Source organism: Musa acuminata, unplaced genomic scaffold, assembly GCF_036884655.1.
Source record: "Musa acuminata AAA Group cultivar baxijiao unplaced genomic scaffold, Cavendish_Baxijiao_AAA HiC_scaffold_1136, whole genome shotgun sequence".
In the NCBI taxonomy this organism is placed as follows: domain Eukaryota; kingdom Viridiplantae; phylum Streptophyta; class Magnoliopsida; order Zingiberales; family Musaceae; genus Musa; species Musa acuminata.
This window is the reverse complement of record NW_027021348.1, coordinates 5637501-5645000: the sequence shown is the minus strand read 5'-3', so window position 1 is coordinate 5645000 and position 7500 is coordinate 5637501.

Sequence of the window (7500 nt, the reverse complement as noted above, 5' to 3'; positions counted from 1 at the left end):
CCGCTCGCTCGCGCAGCCAAAAATGGCCAGTTTTGTCCCGTTTTTGGGCCGTTTTGGCCAGTTTTTGGCCTGTTCTTGCGTCGCGCGGTGACCGTCGTGAGCGGAGCAAAATGTCAGCCATCTCAGCACCCTGGAACCCCCCGGGTGGCACAGGGCTGGATGGGGCTTTCGTATAGCAGGGACGGTGCTGCCTCTCGCTTCGCTCGCTCGCGCAGCCAAAAATGGCCAGTTTTGGCCCGTTTTTGGGCCGTTTTGGCCAGTTTTTGGCCTGTTCTTGCGTCGCGCGGTGACTGTCGTGAGCGGAGCAAAATGTCAGCCATCTCAGCACCCTGGAACCCCCCGGGTGGCACAGGGCTGGATGGGGCTTTCGTATAGCAGGGACGGTGCTGCCTCTCGCTTCGCTCGCTGTTCGCCGCTCGCCGCTCGCTCGCGCAGCCAAAAATGGCCAGTTTTGGCCCGTTTTGGCCAGTTTTTGGCCTGTTTTTGCGTTGCGCGGTGACCATCTTGAGCGGAGCAAAATGTCAGCCATCTCAGCACCCTGGAACCCCCCGGGTGGCACAGGGCTGGATGGGGCTTTCGTATAGCAGGGACGGTGATGCCTCTCGCTTCGCTCGCTGTCCGCCGCTCGCTGCTCGCTCGCGCAGCCAAAAATGGCCAGTTTTGGCCCGTTTTTGGGCCGTTTTGGCCTGTTTTTGGGCTGTTCTTGCGTCGCGCGGTGACCGTCGTGAGCGGAGCAAAATGTCAGCCATCTCAGCACCCTGGAACCCCCTGGGTGGCACAGGGCTGGATGGGGCTTTCGTATAGCAGGGACGGTGCTGCCTCTCGCTTCGCTCGCTGTCCGCCGCTCGCCGCTCGCTCGCGCAGCCAAAAATGGCCAGTTTTGTCCCGTTTTTGGGCCGTTTTGGCCTGTTTTTGGGCTGTTCTTGCGTCGCGCGGTGACCGTCGTGAGCGGAGCAAAATGTCAGCCATCTCAGCACCCTGGAACCCCCCGGGTGGCACAGGGCTGGATGGGGCTTTCGTATAGCAGGGACGGTGCTGCCTCTCGCTTCGCTCGCTGTCCGCCGCTCGCCGCTCGCTCGCGCAGCCAAAAATGGCCAGTTTTGGCCCGTTTTTGGGCCGTTTTGGCCAGTTTTTGGCCTGTTCTTGCGTCGCGCGGTGACCGTCGTGAGCGGAGCAAAATGTCAGCCATCTCAGCACCCTGGAACCCCCCGGGTGGCACAGGGCTGGATGGGGCTTTCGTATAGCAGGGACGGTGCTGCCTCTCGCTTCGCTCGCTGTTCGCCGCTCGCCGCTCGCTCGCGCAGCCAAAAATGGCCAGTTTTGGCCCGTTTTGGCCAGTTTTTGGCCTGTTTTTGCGTTGCGCGGTGACCATCTTGAGCGGAGCAAAATGTCAGCCATCTCAGCACCCTGGAACCCCCCGGGTGGCACAGGGCTGGATGGGGCTTTCGTATAGCAGGGACGGTGATGCCTCTCGCTTCGCTCGCTGTCCGCCGCTCGCTGCTCGCTCGCGCAGCCAAAAATGGCCAGTTTTGGCCCGTTTTTGGGCCGTTTTGGCCTGTTTTTGGGCTGTTCTTGCGTCGCGCGGTGACCGTCGTGAGCGGAGCAAAATGTCAGCCATCTCAGCACCCTGGAACCCCCCGGGTTGTAACGGACAAACTTCTAAACAAGATGTTGGATGTAATGCTTATGTCTGTCCGTTGTCTTTTGGCATGTTCATGCCTTGTACAGAATGTAAAGGGGCGGCCGAAGGCTTAATAGTCCCATTTTAGTTGGGTTGGTGGCCTCTTTAGGCTTGTAAATAAAGGTTGTGTCATGTGGACACGTTCGAGAGCTTTTCGGTCTGTAATGGACCATTTTACCCTTTGTTGTGCCACTATTCAGAGCTTGTAAAGTCTGTTTGTAATTTGCATTGTCTATGAAGTGTTTTTCGGACATGTTTGCTTGTGGATCCCGATTGAGGCGTTCTCTTTAACCCGTTCTCTCTTTTGTTGGTCCTAAGGGACAATGGGAGGCTTCGGGGAGGCTGACCTTTGCGGACGGACGCGCGAGGGTGCCGCACGCCTTAGGCAAAACCAGCTAAGGTCGTGACAATATGGTATCAGAGCGGGACAAGCACTCATAGAAACACTTGACATGCAAACGTGGGGGACCTAGCGGGGCTGCGTTGAGGGCAGTCAGCACACGCGCGACCGTTTGAGGGAAAACGGGCATTGAGATGTAGGGAAAAGAGTCGCTCAGAGGAGCGGGCATCTGAGATTGGCATTCAGAGGAATGGCCAACCCTTCGCGCAAGAGGCACCACGAGAACAGGCAAGCTTGGAAGAATTTGGAGCGCACAAAGGTTGGGATGGCTGAGTTTGAGCTACGGCTCAACGTTGACAACTTTACTTGATGGTGCTCAAGGCAAGCGAGGCGCTTGGCAAAGGACGAGACCATGCAAAGTGGAATGAGTTGCTCAGCGACCGAAAGAGTTGTGCAAAGCTCACAGAGGTGAGGGGAATTGCTAACTCGAAGAATTCGGTACTCATGCATGGGCTTGTATGCGGACGATGGATTGTTCGTGGCCATCCCAAGGCGGTCGAGACTCGTCGCCATGGAGCATTGAAACTTTCTCTTCGACATGCGAAGGATACGTCCGGAGGAGGCTGAAGTGTGCAACGAGTTCAGCATGTTGCTAGGCCTTGAGGGGTGCAGCGGTGGCTGTATTGACGTGGAGGCGCAATCTAGCAAGTGCGTTTGCAAGAGGCAGAACAATGCACAGTTTGTTCAGCAGATCGGAGTAGTCCAAGGGGATGGTGGTCTCCGAAACGAAGAGAGATGTTGCTCCAACGGGACAGTTATCCAGGAGGGATAAGTCTCAGCTCTCCAAAGGGAGAATCATGTGAGATGGACTTCACATGTTGAGGAGGAGTACCTCACAAACAACAACTCCACGAAGCTCGATGGACTGAGCAAGCGGCGAGGAGTCGTCGCATGATCTCGCTTGAGAGAATGCATTGGTGGATGCATTGCGAGATCAAGTGGGGGAGCGACCCAAAGCAACTCAAATGGAGGCACACTTGGAGTCGATATGGAGATCGGACTCAAGGGAGGGCTGACCCGTGGAATGGTGGGCGCGAGGGCCACCATCGACTCAATGCAGAAACGAGGAGCGGAGCAACTTGGGTGTAACTTGGCGAAGTACCCAAGCCGCTTGAAGGGAGCCAGCATAGAAGTTGGAACATGGAGCAGAGGCACAGCGCTTTCCCTAGACAGAGGTCAAGGACATGAACTCTTGCAGAGGCAGGAGTAGAATCATGCTGTTCCCTGGGTCCTTCATTCTGACAGAGCGGACTCATCTTGCATGGTGCCAAAGACGAAGGGAGCTTCGGGGCACATGCACCTTATCTCGGAGGAGCATTCGATGGAGGAACTAAGGCGACTCAATTTGCGGAGGCGAAGTTGAGTTCAGAAGGCCTTAGCACGGGGCAAGAGGATGCAGAGGCGGGTACTCTTGAAGAATATGCCACAGTGTTGTCATTTGAGTTGCTATGAAGGAAGCAGTGTGCAGCGGAGATTGTGCTGGTAGGGGCAGAGGCCCAGGATCCAGGCAATGGTGCACAAATTACAGCGAAGTCGGTGGACTTCGGGAGCTACTAGGCGACGGACTGTCCTAGAGCGGTGCTTCATCTAGGTGTGACCCAAGAGTGGGTGGATGAAGGTCGATTGCCAAAGGAGCGAACAAAATCGAAGGTGGAGGAGACCCTGCGATGTATTGGCAGAGGCCACACATGGAGGGTTCACAATTCGAGTTTATTCCACAAGGATCAGAATGCAATGGAGATGTCACCAGGAGGCGACATGGTGCAGCGGATCGTGGTGGAACAGTTCGTGGCAATGCGACACACACGACATTGTCCCGTGAGGGATGAGATCATATGGAGGTATGATCGGGAGCTACTGGGAGCTCCGCTTTGGTGAACAACACGACGGCAAGAAGGGCTATGGATTCAAGGAGTGAAGGCCATGGTACCGCAGAGGCGGGTCTTCCGGGCGTGCACCGAATTTTGCATCGGATGAAAACCTTGGTCATCAGCATATGGGGGCTGGGTTCCACCAAGGGAAAAGTTCGAATGCAAGTACCAGTGAGTCCCATGAGAGGGACTTGATCATGCAGAGGTATGATCGAAGCAGCTGGAGAGTTGGACTGCTCCAGAGCTCATATTCGCTTAAGGGAGCCCGACAAGTCAGAGGATAAGGTTGAGTAAGCGAACGTTGCTACCAAGGAAGCTAAGGAGAACAGAATCGGTGCAAACCCTACAATGTGATGGCAGAGGCCATGCATGGGAGTTGCAGTCTGTCTTTCCATCGACCAAACAGACTGCTTGGAGAACACAGAGGTGTTGAAGCAGGAGTTCGAAAGGGGCGAGGAAGCGACGATGAGTCCAGAGGGACTTAGCTACCCAAAATCAAGCATCAGTTAGAATGGAGGTGGACTCAGAGGAGTGCCACGGAGACATCTCTACTGATTGTGAAGGAAAGGGATACAGAGGCGAAGCGACGGATAGTAGGGCCATGGGCATGGCAGCGCCATGGTACCGCAGAGGCGGGACTTCCGTGCAAGTCATTGATCCCTTGCTCTCACGGAGGGAGAGCGCTTGGTCGTGAAAGGGGCCGAGGAGGTGGAGCATGCAGAAGCAATCTCCAAGTACCGAGACAAGGCTGAAGGGCAGAGGCCAAGAAACTTCGTAAGACCGGTGTCAACAAGTTTCTCATCAAGATAGCCGTAAGTGAAGGACTTCGGGTCATGCAAGAGTGCACGACCAAGGAACGAAGCAGGCAGTACGTGGTGCTGTACCTTTGCTACTCAGTGGAGTAGGCGGCAGGGTTGATGGAGAAGACGGTACAATCCCAGAGGCGACCTCATCTATCAGAGAATTACTCCAAGTTGGGGTGAAAACTTCCTGCATTCCAGAAGTTCAATGGCATTGAGAAGGTGAATCACAGTAGCTAACTCAACGCAAGGAGTGCAAACACTTCAAGTGCTTCAGAAGTGTGAGCAAAGAGCAGGCGAAGGCCAGTAACCAGCTCGATGCATGAAGTACAACCTCGAGGAGGCGGGCGAAGTCAAGTAACCTTTGCCTTCTCAACTCTTAAGAGAATGGGCGAAACCGAGTACCCCAGTTCTCTTATCTATCCAGCAGAGGAGCTCTGCACAAGTTCAAAGACCCTTCGAAGATAATGGAAGACAATAGTTGCCAAAATCCTCACCAACGGTGATCAGTGCTACTGAGAGTAGATTGTCCGCTTCATTTCCCAACGAAATGCCAATCGAAAGCGGAAGTGATGCGAACCTACTTGGATGTGACAACTAACTGAAAGAAGAGTCAATGAGCAGATTTTGTGGAGGAAGGACCCAAAACTTCAGAAGTTTGCGAGGCGATGCTCGTTAAAGCTCCAACAAGCATCCACCCAGTTCAAGCAGCATGTGGAAATTTTGAGAAACTGGCGCAGTAAGAATGGTCTTTTCCTTCATTTGGTGGATCCGCAGGAATCAACGAGGATCAATACAACTCAGCCAACCCCACACCAGAGTCAGAGTCATTGGCGAGTTGAAGCAGCATGGCGGATCAAAGGTTCGACTACTCAGAAACAGCAGCGGAGAGCAGCTGGGAGCCAGGAGGCGCATTGCAGCTGGAGCGGAAGATTGAAGACTCAGCAAAGGCGAAGAGTTGCAGTGTTCACAAAGGCTTCGACGAGGACGTCGAAGGGATAAGTGGGGGAGAATGTAACGGACAAACTTCTAAACAAGATGTTGGATGTAATGCTTATGTCTGTCCGTTGTCTTTTGGCATGTTCATGCCTTGTACAGAATGTAAAGGGGCGGCCGAAGGCTTAATAGTCCCATTTTAGTTGGGTTGGTGGCCTCTTTAGGCTTGTAAATAAAGGTTGTGTCATGTGGACACGTTCGAGAGCTTTTCGGTCTGTAATGGACCATTTTACCCTTTGTTGTGCCACTATTCAGAGCTTGTAAAGTCTGTTTGTAATTTGCATTGTCTATGAAGTGTTTTTCGGACATGTTTGCTTGTGGATCCCGATTGAGGCGTTCTCTTTAACCCGTTCTCTCTTTTGTTGGTCCTAAGGGACAATGGGAGGCTTCGGGGAGGCTGACCTTTGCGGACGGACGCACGAGGGTGCCGCACGCCTTAGGCAAAACCAGCTAAGGTCGTGACAGGGTGGCACAGGGCTGGATGGGGCTTTTGTATAGCAGGGACGGTGCTGCCTCTCGCTTAGCTCGCTGTCCGCCGCTCGCCGCTCGCTCGCGCAGCCAAAAATGGCCAGTTTTGTCCCGTTTTTGGGCCGTTTTGGCCTGTTTTTGGGCTGTTCTTGCGTCGCGCGGTGACCGTCGTGAGCGGAGCAAAATGTCAGCCATCTCAGCACCCTGGAACCCCCCGGGTGGCACAGGGCTGGATGGGGCTTTCGTATAGCAGGGATGGTGCTGCCTCTCGCTTCGCTCGTTGTCCGCCGCTCGCCGCTCGCTCGCGCAGCCAAAAATCGCCAGTTTTGGCCCGTTTTTGGGCCGTTTTGGCCAGTTTTTGGCCTGTTCTTGCGTCGCGCGGTGACCGTCGTGAGCGGAGCAAAATGTCAGCCATCTCAGCACCCTGGAACCCCCCGGGTGGCACAGGGCTGGATGGGGCTTTCGTATAGCAGGGACGGTGCTGCCTCTCGCTTCGCTCGCTGTCCGCCGCTCGCCGCTCGCTCGCGCAGCCAAAAATGGCCAGTTTTGGCCCGTTTTGGCCAGTTTTTGGCCTGTTTTTGCGTTGCGCGGTGACCATCTTGAGCGGAGCAAAATGTCAGCCATCTCAGCACCCTGGAACCCCCCGGGTGGCACAGGGCTGGATGGGGCTTTCGTATAGCAGGGACGGTGATGCCTCTCGCTTCGCTCGCTGTCCGCCGCTCGCTGCTCGCTCGCGCAGCCAAAAATGGCCAGTTTTGGCCCGTTTTTGGGCAGTTTTGGCCAGTTTTTGGCCTGTTCTTGCGTTGCACGGTGACCGTCGTGAGCGGAGCAAAATGACAGCCATCTCAGCACCCTGGAACCCCCCGGGTGGCACAGGGCTGGATGGGGCTTTCGTATAGCAGGGACGGTGCTGCCTCTCGCTTCGCTCGCTGTCCGCCGCTCGCCGCTCGCTCGCGCAGCCAAAAATGGCCAGTTTTGGCCCGTTTTTGGGCCGGTTTGGCCAGTTTTTGGCCTGTTCTTGCGTCGCGCGGTGACCGTCGTGAGCGGAGCAAAATGTCAGCCATCTCAGCACCCTGGAACCCCCCGGGTGGCACAGGGCTGGATGGGGCTTTCGTATAGCAGGGACGGTGCTGCCTCTCGCTTCGCTCGCTGTTCGCCGCTCGCTCGCGCAGCCAAAAATGGCCAGTTTTGGCCCGTTTTTGGGCCGTTTTGGCCAGTTTTTGGCCTGTTCTTGCGTTGCGCGGTGACCGTCGTGAGCGGAGCAAAATGTCAGCCATCTCAGCA